Source organism: Lithobates pipiens, unplaced genomic scaffold (genome assembly GCF_037356315.1).
Source record: "Lithobates pipiens isolate NorthernLeopardFrog02 unplaced genomic scaffold, aLitPip1_a1.2 Scaffold_8, whole genome shotgun sequence".
Classification (NCBI taxonomy): Eukaryota; Metazoa; Chordata; class Amphibia; order Anura; family Ranidae; genus Lithobates; species Lithobates pipiens.
The window spans coordinates 581,389,856-581,403,591 of record NW_027507903.1 but is presented as its reverse complement, the minus strand read 5'-3'; the positions used below and the strand labels follow the sequence as shown (position 1 = coordinate 581,403,591).

The window sequence follows — 13,736 nt, the reverse complement described above, 5'->3', positions numbered from 1 at the left end:
AGCATTGCAGCATAGCAAAAACCAGTAGTACCAGTCCTCGATCGTACCGGCAGATGTTCTCACACGGGCCTTGTCTGCTTTTCTGTATTCTGAGCATTGTAACTACACAAAAGCAACTCGCTATGCCCACCCAAACACGTTCTAGTTTTCTGCTCTAAAGGGATCAAATGCAAAGCAGACATATTGCAGATTACCAAGTCTTACATATGATGGCTGCATTTGTTTTCCTTTTCTTTAATTTTCACCTGCTGATCTGGCCATTAACCATTTCGCTGTCAGAGCCATTTTTGAACACTTCAAAAAAATCGGCCTGAAGATTACAAACCCCCCAAGCAGTATATATTTTCTGAAAGCAAACACCCTAGAGAATAAAATAGTGGTAGTTTCCAATTTTATATGTCACACGTTATTAACGCAAAAGTCTAGGGAACGCAAAATTCCAGTAAAAACGGAGTTCCACCCAAAAGTGGAACTTCTGCTCATTTGTCGCCTCTCCCCCTCCGGTGCTACATTTTACACCTTCCGAGAGTCTGGGCCGTGGCATCACCGCGGGGCTCCCTCCTCCTCTCCCTATCGCCGGTCCAGTAGGAGAGAGGAGCGGGCCTCGCGCATGCGTAGTAGGGTTCCCAGCGTGAAGCCTACACTTTCACGGTTCCCTTTACCCGCAATGGAAGCGGCATGCACCTGACAGCCGATGGAAACATCAGCTGCGGTGTGACGTCACTGGACTCCAGGACAGGTAAGTGTCCAATTATTAAAAGCCAGCAACTGCAGTATGTGTAGCTGCTGGCTTTTTTTTTTTTTTTTTTTTTTTAAGGATGGAACACAGTGAATTTTAGGGCAAAGAAACACAATATTTTTGATAAAATATAAAAGCTGAAGTTCCCTTGAGTAAATGGATACCCAACATGTCCAACCTTAATATTGTGTGCGCCTGTGAAATGGCCACAAACTTCAGTAGCCTATATTTTCTATAGGTGACACTTCAAAAGCCCCCCCCCCCTATAGGTATCAGTTTAGTGTTACAGAGGAGGTCTTGTGTTAGGATTTTTTTTCTCTCCCTCTGGTGTGCGTGGCGATATATAAACATGTGTATCGCAATTGACTGACTCTGCCGAAGAGGAGGGAGTGGGACATCCAGCCAAGGCTATTGAGAACATCGCTGAATCGGAAGGGGCTCAGGTAAGGATTGGACGGGGCTGCTGCACACAGGTTTTTTTTTACCTTCATGCATAGAATGCATGAAGGTAACAAACCTTCAGCTTTTAGACCCAAAAAGGGGTTGTAAAGGCAGAAGGCTTTTTTTTTTTTTTTTTTTTTAATCTTAATGCATCCTATGCATAAAAGGTAAAAAAATAAAAAAATTAAAAAATCTTCTGTGTGCAGCAGCCCCCCTAATACTTACCTGAGCCCCATCTCTGTTGGAGAGGGTCTCGGCTGCCTGGGATTCCCCTCCTCATTGGCTGAGACAGCAGCACAGAATCATTGGCTCTTGCTGCCGTCAATCAAGTCAGTCAGCCAATGAGGGGGTGGGTTCGGGACACAGCACCGTGTTTGAATGGACACACAGCTGTGGCTCGGGTGCCCCCAAAGCAAGCTGCTTGCTGTGGGTGCACTCAAGTGGAGGCAGGGGCCAAAATCACAGAAGAGGGGACCCAAGAAGAGGAGGATCCGGGCTGCTCTGTGCAAAACCACTACACGGAGCAGGTAAGTGTGACATGTTTGTTTTTTTTTGTTAAAAATAAAAGACAAGACTTTAGTATCACTTTAAAGCGGAGTTCCACTCAATTGTACGTTTATCAAAAGTCAGCAGCCAAAAAAAAAAAAAAAAAAGTGTAGCTGCCGACTTTTAGTAAATAGACACTTGCCCGTGGTCCAACGATGCGAGCGTACAAAGCCTCTGTTCTCTCGCCCACTCCACGCCACTGGCATTGCAAGTGTGGGCACCCGGCTCTGACAGCTTGCGGCTTCACACACGAGTACGCACTTGCGCTGCGCTCTTAGCGTCCAGGCAACCTTCAAGTACCCTGGGTACCTGTCAAAACTAGGTACCTGCCCCAACCCCAAGGGGGCGAGGGGCGCTTAAAGCAGAAGTTCCACTTTTGCCGTTATTTTTCACCAGAACAAGCTCTCCTGAAAATGTAGCAGTTAGGGAGAGATTAGAAGATTGGATAAACCATTTACCACTGATTGGAGTGCTTACACAATGATTCGCTTTTATTTAAATTTATTCAGGAGTAAACTTTATCCCAAACTGAGGAAAAAAAAAAAGGTTTACTGTAACTGCTCATGTCCCTGGACACAGCGACATCCCAGGCATTAACACCTTCACCAAGGTAAACTGGAAGTGAAGCATTGCGGATTCAAAGCCAGCTTCCAAACGCGCATGCGCGGGTCATGTTACGCTTTCCGATTGGTCTTCTGGGACCTGTGAGGTGTCCCAGAAGACTGCGGCGGAAAGGAGGGGGTTTAAAACCACGTAGTTGCCCCCCCCCCTAAAGTTTCATTCCCCTTGCAGGGTCCCCTGGAGGCACTCTTACAAGCAAGCTCCCGCCAAGCATTGGAGCTGGACAGGTTGATGCCGAGTGTCAATACACACAAGCAGCTCGGGAACCCACGAATAGCTCCTCCCCCAGAAATCTACTTGCAGTTGAAAATTCACTGGCGCTAAGGACACCTAGTCCCACCTTGGGAAGCTTTGTGACTTTCTATGATGCTTACAGTGCACACCCACCCCAACCAGGAGGTTCAGGGACGCTGTTTAAAGTGCAATGATATACCGTCCACCCTGTTCTGCATATCAGTTGCTCTGCATTTTTGGCCTGGTGCTGAAAAACAGAGCCATAGAGGCTGAACTGCTGACAGGCTAAAGATTTACTGCTGCTCAGGGAATATGGGCTTCAGCAAGAAGAAACAGGACTAATGCTGGAGACAATATACAGCACACACCAATTTTGGTAGCATAATTATTAATGCGGACTATACACTATATTACCTAAATTATCTGCCACAAACTTTAATGGCATTCCAGTTTTAGCCCATAATGTTCAATATTGAGGTGGCCCACCCTTTGCAGGTATAACAGCTTCAGCTCTTCTGGGAAGGGTGTCCACAAGGTTTAGGAGTGTGTCCATGGGAATGTTTGGCCATGCTTCCAGGAGCACACTGATGTTGGAAGAGTGGGCCCGGCTCGCAGTCTCCGATCTCAAATATATTCCAACGGTATTCTATTAGATTGAGGCCAGGACTCCGTGCAGGCCAGTAAAGTTCCTCCACCCCAAACTCGCTAATCCATGTCTTTCTGGACCTTGTTTGTACACTGGTGTGCAGTCATATTGGAACAGGGAGGGCCTGTCCTCAAACTGTTCCCACAAAGTTGGGAGCATGAAATTGTCCAAAATGTCTTGGTATGCCTTAAGGGTTCCCTTCACTGGAACCAAGGGGCCAAGCCCAACACCTGAGAAAATGACTGGCCTGCACAGAGTCCTAACCTCAACTCAGTAGAGGTGGTGGTCAAACTTTCCTACAGACACACTCCTAAACCTTGTGGACAGCCTTCCCAGAAGAGTCGAAGCTGTTATAGCTGCAAAGGGTGGGCCACCTCAATATTGAACCCTATAGACCAAGACTGGGACGCCATTAAAGTCCATGTGCAGGTAAAGGCAGGCATCCCAATACATTTTGGGAATTTGTGTATGAGAGAAATGTAAGAATTGACCCAGTAGGTTAAGCTAGGTTCACCAAGTCTGCAGAGAAATGGGATGTCTGCTGCTCTGACCACTTCAGGTACTTTGGTTCGAGCTGAAGGAACAGCCGGCCCGTATCGGATTCACATGCACAAAAAGTGCAGGTGTCCCAATACTTTTGGTAATATAGTGTATGTTCCTTGCTACAGAACATTATTTTCTAACAAGTTACTATGGATAAAGCTCCACTTTAAGAAGGTGGAAAGTGGGTGAAGGTCAACTTGAATACTACCACATTATAATGTTGGTCAACACTGATGGGTGTCCAGAACTATAGGCAGCAAGATATATCCTCAAATGCACCAAGGCCTGCCAAAATCTCCTATCTCCATAGGAAAATAAACATTCGGTGTTACTTGTGGAGAAAGTTTGCAACAAGCTTGTGAAATCGGTTAACATTTTTTATCACAGTCGCACACGGACCAATCCTGGCAAACAATCAGCGCAGTGACATTGCCTGCAAAGACCTGCCCTCACCTGACGTGAATGCTATTTTTTACTTTATCCACTTGCCGACCGCCTCACGCCGATGTACGTCATCAGAATGGCACGGGCAGGCATAAGCACGTACATGTACGTGCTTTGCCTCCCGCGGGTCGGGGGCCCGATCGGGCCCCCGCCCGGTGCCTGCGGCGGTCGGTTTTCGTTCGGGAGCGATCCCGGACGAGGGGACGGCCATTCATTCATGGCCACCCCCTCGCGATCGCTCCCGACGAATGGAAATCCCCGGTGACATCACTTCCTCTCCTGTAATGTAAACACAGGAGAGGAAGTGATGTATTCTCTCCTCCGTGTCGGTATTTTTCGTTCCGACACGGAGGAGAGCGGATCAGTGAGTTGCACCAACACATCCCACACACAGTAGAACATGCCAGGCACACTCACACCCCCCCTTTACCCCCCGATCACCCCCCCAATTACCCCTGCCCCCCAGTCACAGTGACACCAATGTCATTTTTTTTTTTTTTTTTTTTTTTTTTTGCATTGGTGTCATTTGTGACTGTAATAACTGTTAGGGCAGTTAGGGTTAGCCCCCTTTAGTTCTAATGTACCCCCCTAACCCCCCCAATAAAGGTTTAACCCCGTGATCACCCCCCGTCGCCAGTGTCACTAAGGCTGGGTTCACATTGCAGCGGTTTATGAGAACGAATGTGATTCGCACCGCACTGCAGTGCAAATCACATCCGATCTCTGTGCGATTCGAGTTCAGCCATTCGCCGCACCCGCCGCACCCGCCACACCCGCCGCACCCGCCGCAAATTCGCACGGGACCCTTTTTTTGGCCCGCAGCAGAATCGGATCGCATGGGTGTTCACACCATGCGATCCGAGTTTGCAGATCGCACTGCGATATGCGAACTGATCTGGGGGTGTCAGTAACATTTCACTGACACTCCCAGCAGTTCGCATAGGGCAGTGTGAACTGCCGCCGGGAGGCATGCGATGCGGGAACCCGCCGCGGATTCGCGGCGTTTCCGCATCGCTCCAGTGTGAACCCAGCCTAATAAGCGATCATTTTTCTGATCGCCGTATTAGTGTCACAGGTGACGCTAGTTAGGCAGGTAGGTATTTAGGTTCGCCGCAGCTTTTTATAGCGCTAGGGACCCCCATATACTACCGCATAAAGCCCCCTGATTGCCCCCTAGTTAACCCTTTCACCAGTGATCACCATATAACTGTTACAGGTGACGCTGGTTGGTTAGTTATTTTTTTATAGTTTCAGGGCACCCGCCATTTATTACCTAATAAAGGTTTAACCCCCTGATCACCCGGCAGGTGTCATTTGTGACTAATAACTGTTAGGGCAGTTAGGGTTAGCCCCCTTTAGTTCTAAGGTACCCCCCTAACCCCCCCAATAAAGGTTTAACCCCGTGATCACCCCCCGTCGCCAGTGTCACTAAGGCTGGGTTCACATTGCAGCGGTTTATGAGAACGGATGTGATTCGCACCGCACTGCAGTGCAAATCACATCCGATCTCTGTGCGATTCGAGTTCAGCTATACAGATAGTATGGCTGAATTCGTGTCGCACCCGCCGCACCCGCCGCAAACTCGCACGGGACCCTTTTTTTGGTCCGCAGCAGAATCGGATCGCATGGGTGTTCACACCATGCGATCCAAGTTTGCAGATCGCACTGCGATATGCGAACTGATCTGGGGGTGTCATTAACATTTCACTGACACTCCCAGCAGTTCGCATAGGGCAGTGTGAACTGCCGCCGGGAGGCATGCGATGCGGGAACCCGCCGCGCATTCGTGGCGTTCCCGCATCGCTCCAGTGTGAACCCAGCCTAATAAGCGATCGTTTTTCTGATCGCTGTATTAGTGTCACAGGTGACGCTAGTTAGGCAGGTAGGTATTTAGGTTCGCCGCAGCTTTTTATAGCGCCAGGGACCCCCATATACTACCGCATAAAGCCCCCTGATTGCCCCCTAGTTAACCCTTTCACCAGTGATCACCATATAACTGTTACAGGTGACGCTGGTTGGTTAGTTATTTTTTTATAGTTTCAGGGCACCCGCCATTTATTACCTAGTCTCACTAGTGTACCCCTAAATTTAGGGGTGTCTACTTTCTAAAATGGGGTCATTTGGGGGGGGGGGTTTGTGCCATCTTGGCATTTTATGGCCTTCAAAACTGTAACGCCCTTAGAAAGCCTGAAGGCGGTGCTTGGTTTTTGGGGCCCCGTACGCGGCTAGGCTCCCAAAAAGTCCCACATATGTGGTATCCCCGTACTCAGGAGAAGCAGCAGAATTTATTTTGGGGTGTCATTTCACATATGCCCATGGCATGCGTGAGCAATATATCATTTAGTGACAACTTTGTGAAAAAAAAAAAAAGTTTGTAATTTTCCCGCAACTTGTGGCAAAATATAAAATATTCCATGGACTCAACATGCCTCTCAGCAAATAGCTTGGGGTGTCTACTTTCTAAAATGGGGTCATTTGTGGGGGTTTTGTGCCATCTTGGCATTTTATGGCCTTCAAAACTGTAATAGGTAGTGAGAAGTGAACTCAAAAAATTACGCCCTTAGAAAGCCTGAAGGCGGTGCTTGGTTTTCGGGGCCCCGTACGCGGCTAGGCTCCCAAAAAGTCCCACATATGTGGTATCCCCGTACTCAGGAGAAGCAGCAGAATTTATTTTGGGGTGTCATTTCACATATGCCCATGGCATGCATGAGCAATATATCATTTAGTGACAACTTTGTGAAAAAAAAAAAAAAAAAAAAAAAGTTTGTAATTTTCCCGCAACTTGTGGCAAAATATAAAATATTCCATGGACTCAACATGCCTCTCAGCAAATAGCTTGGGGTGTCTACTTTCTAAAATGGGGTCATTTGTGGGGGTTTTGTGCCATCTTGGCATTTTATGGCCTTCAAAACTGTAATAGGTAGTGAGGCATGAAATCAAAAATTTACGCCCTTAGAAAGCCTGAAGGCGGTGCTTGGTTTTCGGGGCCCTGTACGCGGCTAGGCTCCCAAAAAGTCCCACATATGTGGTATCCCCGTACTCAGGAGAAGCAGCAGAATTTATTTTGGGGTGTCATTTCACATACGCCCATAGCATGTGTGAGCAATATATCATTTAGTGACAACTTTGTGTAAAAAAAAAAAAAAAATTTTTTTTTTGTCATTATTCAATCGCTTGAGGCAAAAAAATAAAATATTCAATGGGCTCAACATGCCTCTTATCAATTTCCTTAGGGGGTCTACTTTCCAAAATGGGGTCATTTGGGGGGGTTTTGTACTGCCCTGTCATTTTAGCACCTCAAGAAATGAGATAGACAGTCGTAAACTAAAAGCTGCGTAAATTCCAGAAAACGTACCTTAGTTTGTAGATGTGACAACTTTTGCGCAAACCAATAAATATACAATTATTGACTTTTTTTTTACCAAAGACATGTGGCTGAATACATTTTGGCCTAAATGTATGACTAAAATTGAGTTTATTGGATTTTTCTAATAACAAAAAGTAGAAAATATCATTTTTTTTCAAAATTTGCGGTCTTTTTACGTTTATATCGCAAAAAATAAAAATCGCAGAGGCAATCAAATACCATCAAAAGAAAGCTCTATTTGTGGGAAGAAAAGGACGCAAATTTTGTTTGGGTACAACATTGCATGACCGCGCAATTACCAGTTAAAGCAGCGCAGTGCCAAAGTGTAAAAAGACCTCTGGTCATTTACCAGCAAAATGGTCCGGTCTGAAAGTGGTTATACAGCTTTTTTTTTTTTTTTTTTTTTTTTTTTTTTTTTTTTTTTAAATCAAAACTTTATTTTTTGATGCATAAAGTGAGTGACCATACAAACATATACCAAATACTGACAAAACCAAAAGTAGTTACCATCTGTCATTAGTATTGGATACAGCTTTAAATATTTGCTACATTGCACAGCTCCCCCGGATGATCGCCACAAAGAAGCCTTCACTGCACAGGAATTGTCTGCACTGATACAGTTACATTAATCAGAAATAAGTATTCTCTGAAGAAATGGATACAGACTCTACCCCTCCAGAGTTCCACAGCAAAAAAAATAAAAAAAATACTTGCATACCCAACAAGCAGAACTAAAGCCATCAATTTAATGTTTACAGAAAACAGTTATATTCCTGGCAAGCTGTGAATGCCAACTGTCACACTGGTAGTGCGCTCAACCAAAAACGGTCAAACTATCAAATGTCTGGTGTCATGACTGATCACGTGCAGAATCATGGCAGTTGCACATCAGAGGCCAATATGGCAGCTTCCTCGGATGAAAAGCATAGGAGGGTTTAGTTCCCATTTAAAATGTATATACAAAGTAGATACAGGCAGACCTTTAAATCAGACCGGACAAAAAAAAAAAAAAAAAAAAAAAAAAAAGACAACTTGTGTGTCTACATCAACCTTAATATCCCAAGTTAGAAAATGTAATACCACTACAATATTTTTTTTCAACAAAAGGAAAACAAACGCTATGACCATCACCATGTCATAGCCATCCAAGGATTTGGTTCCAGCAGTCCCTCAACATTCGTGTTGTGGCCAGCGGAAAGAGCGCCCCCTTACTTTGGCCGACAGCGAGAAGAGCGCCCCCTTACTTTGGCCGACAGCGAGAAAAGCGCCCCCTTACTTTGGCCGACAGCGAGAAAAGCGCCCCCTTACTTTGGCCGACAGCGAGAAAAGCGCCCCCTTACTTTGGCCGACAGCGAGAAAAACGCCCCTTACTTTGGCCGACAGCGAGAAAAACGCCCCTTACTTTGGCCGACAGCGAGAAAAACGCCCCTTACTTTGGCCGACAGCGAGAAAAACGCCCCTTACTTTGGCCGACAGCGAGAAGAATTCCCCCTTGAAGAACACAAAAAAAAACATCCCTGTGTGTCAGCGATTACATATTTGAGTAGCAGAAATTACTCACTACTCAAGGAACCTCTAGCAACTATTGGAGAAACCCTAGCTGAGAAATAATATGGTAGAGTCTGCCCTACATTGAGATTACTTTGCCCCCTCAAAAAACGAAACCAGTCTCAATCTCCCACCTGTTCATTAAGAGTGTGCCCCACATAATACCAACAGATCTTTACAGACTTGTGCACAGACAGGGGGCAACAATGGATTTTAGAACCATTGTCAGTCTCCACAAAAATAACAGAACAAGGCTGATTCACATCTTTTGTGGAATTATTTATTTTTGTTTGTTTTTTGTCTTCGCCCTGAATATTTCAACACACACACAGCTCAAAGGGCTAGTGGTTCAAAATAGATGCAAAATAAATAAATAAATTCTAGTTTTTTGTTTTGTTTTTTTATCAGCAAACTAGATGTTCTATTTATCATCCCCTATTTTCCTGTGCCCAAGATACACACTCTCTTCGGTCATACGTCATGAAGAGTCTCAATGTACTCATTTAAGAAGAGCCTCTTGGACATGACAAATCAACCACAAAGAATTTCCAAAACACAATAGTAAACCAAACTGCACACATCCCGAAATCCCATCTGCAGACTTTAGGAGAGTTTGACTTGCTTCACCCAGCTGCCCACGCGTGGCCTCCAACCTAACCCACTGTGTCCACCACATATTTACTGACCAGCAGCCCGATTGCCTATAAATCACCAACACTGCACAAGAAAGGCAATCTAGTTTTATTGTACCGGATTCACTGCATGAAAAATCTGCAGATTTACAGTCAACCACAGTGTCCTAGTTTGCACAGGAACATCCAATCACAAAACAAATAATTAACCTCAGAAGCGCGATTGTACCCACCACCATGCCAGATCTTCTCTGTAAAGAGGGTAATGTAGACTTTGGGGGCAGTTTCTGACCTGTTCTAACAGGCCAATTAAAGGCTCCAACCAACGCCATATGTCCACCAACCACCAGGATCAGTGCTCCATGAGAAACACCACTCACGATTTTTATCAGATTAGAAGAAAAGTCTGCTCATTTACAGCCAACTAGAACACATCATCCTGGTTTGCTCAGTAAAATCCCATCACAAAACCAATCACATCTCAGAACCATTAAGGTCTCCAACACTGTGTGCCCATCACCAAATCCAGTCTTACCCATAAAGAGGGCAACGTAGATTTGAGGGGCATTTGCTTACTTGTTCTGCCCAACTAACATTACTGTGACCACATATCCACCAACCACCGGGACCCCACTAGTGCTCTGTTTGAAACGCCACTTATGCTTTTTATCATACTAGATGAAAAGTTTGTGTCTATTTACCCACCCAATTAAAAGCACGGGCTCCAACCAAAACCATTAACCACCACCCACCAAGACTTCATCAGTGCTACTTGAGAAACATTTTTTATTGCACTAGATGAAAACTCTGCTCATTTTATTACCAACCAGAACACATCCTAGTTTGCTCAAAAATGTCCCATCACAAAACCAATTACAGATCCCTCAACCTTGAGTGTACCCACCACCATGTTCCCTGTGAACAGGGTAATGTAGAGCATTTTCTGACCTGTTCTACCCGACTGCCCAATTAGAAACCCAAGCTCCTAGAAAACGCCAGTGGGACCCCATCAGTGCTCCGCAAGAAACACCACTCATGTTTTTTTATTGTACTGGATAAAAAAAATCTGATCAATTGCAGTCAACAGGAACATAATGTCCTAGTTGGGTTAGGAACGTCCAATCACAAAACCAAACATACAGCCTTTAAATGAGCCTCCCCCCACATTGTATGCCCATGACAGCATCCAATCTTACCCATGATAAAGGCAATGTAGATTTGGGGGGCATTTTCAGACACGTTTTACCCAACCACCCAATTAGAAGCACAGGGTCCAACCAACGTCACTGTGACCACTACATGTCCACCAACCACCAGATCCCCAAGAAACCCCACTCACGATTTTATTATTATTATTATTTTTTTTTTTTTTTATTGTACTGGATGAAAAATCTGATCAACTGCAGCTAATGGGAACATAATGCCCTAGTTTACTTAGGAACGTCCAATCACAAAACCAATCACACATGCCTTAACCACGAGCATCCCCACATTGTGGGCCCATCACCACCTCCAATCTTACCCAGGAAGAGGGCAATGTAGATTTGGGGGACATTTTCTTACCCATTCTACTCAACCGGCCAATTAGACCCACAGGGTCCACCAATGTTACTGTGACCACCACATGTCCACCAAGAAGCCATCAGTACTCCACAAGAACCACCACTCATGTCTTTTATTGTAATGGATGAAAAATCTAATTACAGCCAGCTTGAACATAGCATCTTAGTTTACTTAGGAACATCCAATCACACAGCCCTGAACCACGAGCATCCCTACATTGTGTGCCCATCACCACCTACGATCTTACCCATGAAGAAGGCAATGTAAATTTGGGGGACATTTTTCTGATCCGTTCTGCTCAATCGGCCAATTAAAAGCACAGGGTCCAAGCAACGTCACTGTGACCACCACATATCCACCAACCACCCTGACCAATATATGGCCACCAGCCTCACCACATGCCCACCAACCACGGGGACCCCACCAGTTCTCTGTGTTAAGTGCTTATCATACTAGATGAAAAATGTTCTCATTTCCATCCATCCTGAACACAATGTCCTGATTTGCTCCAGAAAGTCCAATCACAAAACGAAAGCATCCCCCACCATGGGCATCCCCATATGGTGGGCCCATCACCAACTCCGATCTTACCCATAAAGAGGGCAATGTAGATTTGGGGGACATTTTCTGACCCGTTCTACTCAAGCGGCCAATTAGAAGCACAGGGTCCAACCAAGGTCACTTTGTCCACCGACCACCAAGATGCCATCAGTGCTCCGCGAGAACCGCCACTCATTTTTTTTTATTGTACTGGTTAAAAAATCTAATTAATTACACACAACTTGAACATAACATCTTAGTTTACTTAAGAACATCCAATCACAAAACCACCCATCACACATCCCTCAACCACGAGCGTCCCCACATTGTGGGCCAATCACCACATCCCATCTTACCCATGAAGAGGGCAATGTAGATTTGGGGGACATTTTCTGACCCGTTCTGCTCAACCAGCCAATTAGAAGTGCAGGGTCCAAGCAACGCAACTGTGACCACCACATGTCCACCAACCACCGTGACCACTACATGGCCACCAGTTCTCTATGTTAAGTGCTTCTTATCATACTAGATGAAAAAAAATTCTCATTTCCATCCATCCTGAACACAATGTCCTGATTTGCTCCAGAAAGTCCCATCACAAAACGAAAGCATCCCCACATTGTAGGCCCGTCACCAACTCCGATCTTACCCATAAAGAGGGCAATGTAGATTTGGGGGACATTTTCTGGCCCGTTCTACTCAACCGGCCAATTAGAAGCGCAGGGTCCAAGCAACGCAACTGTTACCACCACATATCCACCAACCACCGTGACCACTACATGGCCACCAACCACCGGGACCACCACATGTCCACCAACCACCGTGACCACTACATGGCCACCAACCTCCGGGACCACCACATGCCCACCAACCTTCGGGACCACCACATGCCCACCAACCTCCGGGACCACTACATGGCCACCAACCTCCGGGACCACCACATGCCCACCAACCACCGTGACCACTACATGGCCACCAACCTCCGGGACCACCACATGGCCACCAACCTCCGGGACCACTACATGGCCACCAACCTCTGGGACCACCACATGCCCACCAACCACCGAGTCCCCACCAGTTCTCTATGTGAATGGCTTCTTGTTATACTATATGAAAATGTTTTCATTTCCATCCATCCTGAACACAATGTCCTGATTTGGTCCAGAAAGTCCCATCACAAAACTAAAGCATCCCCCACCATGAGTGTCCCATCCTCATCAGGTCCCATCTGCCCCATGGAGAGGGGAGATCCAGACTAATGATGGCCAATCCATCACCTGCCCCTACCAGCCCATGCCCCCGACCACAGGCACAGAGGATGCCCAGCCACCCTAGGCTGGCACTGATTGGCCCCCGCACCCCATTACCTGGAGCTCCTCGCTGCTATCAGGCCCCTTTGTCCCTTCTGCGCCTCCCACAGCCCGCCCACTTCATTCAATGACTGCCCAGTCTCCCCCACTTCTCACACACTTGCTCCCCCTGCCGGCCGCCCCGCCGATCCACCACCGTGCAGTACCTGCTAAAGCGCTCCTCCTCCTTTCCTCCTGTCCTCCCGCAGTCTCCGCTCTGCGCTCTCCACCAAACCCGCAGCCCTTCCCGGCCGCCTCCAATGTTCAACTAACCCGTTCACCCCTCCCCCCTCCACATTATATATGGCGAACGCGGCTTCTGGCGACGCGACGTCATCACGCCGTCGCCGCCACCGGTGTTTCTATTGAGAAGAAGGAGCCGAGGAACGGTTACCATGGGGACAGGGCTGAAAGGAGCGGCCATGTTGGAAAAGGGCACAGTGCCCGGCTTGGTGGGCAGCCAACCATGAATGGCAGGTTCACTAGGCGGGCTGATTTATAAATAAAACAGAGCTGAGGACAA

General features: G+C 46.6%; 1 protein-coding gene across 3 annotated transcripts in view; it reads right to left on the bottom strand.

Annotated features, from left to right (window-relative positions):
* SMARCA4 (SWI/SNF related BAF chromatin remodeling complex subunit ATPase 4) overlaps positions 1 to 13,527 on the bottom strand; it is a 115,308-nt gene extending 101,781 nt beyond the window's left edge. For 2 of the 3 annotated variants that reach the window (XM_077470282.1, XM_077470284.1), the window contains exon 1: positions 13,381 to 13,527. The gene's annotated coding sequence lies outside the window, so the exon portion shown is untranslated. Of the gene's footprint in view, positions 1 to 13,231; positions 13,294 to 13,380 lie in introns of those variants that run through there. The other variant, XM_077470283.1, reaches the window with a different exon arrangement.
* Positions 13,528 to 13,736: the final 209 nt, after the last annotated feature.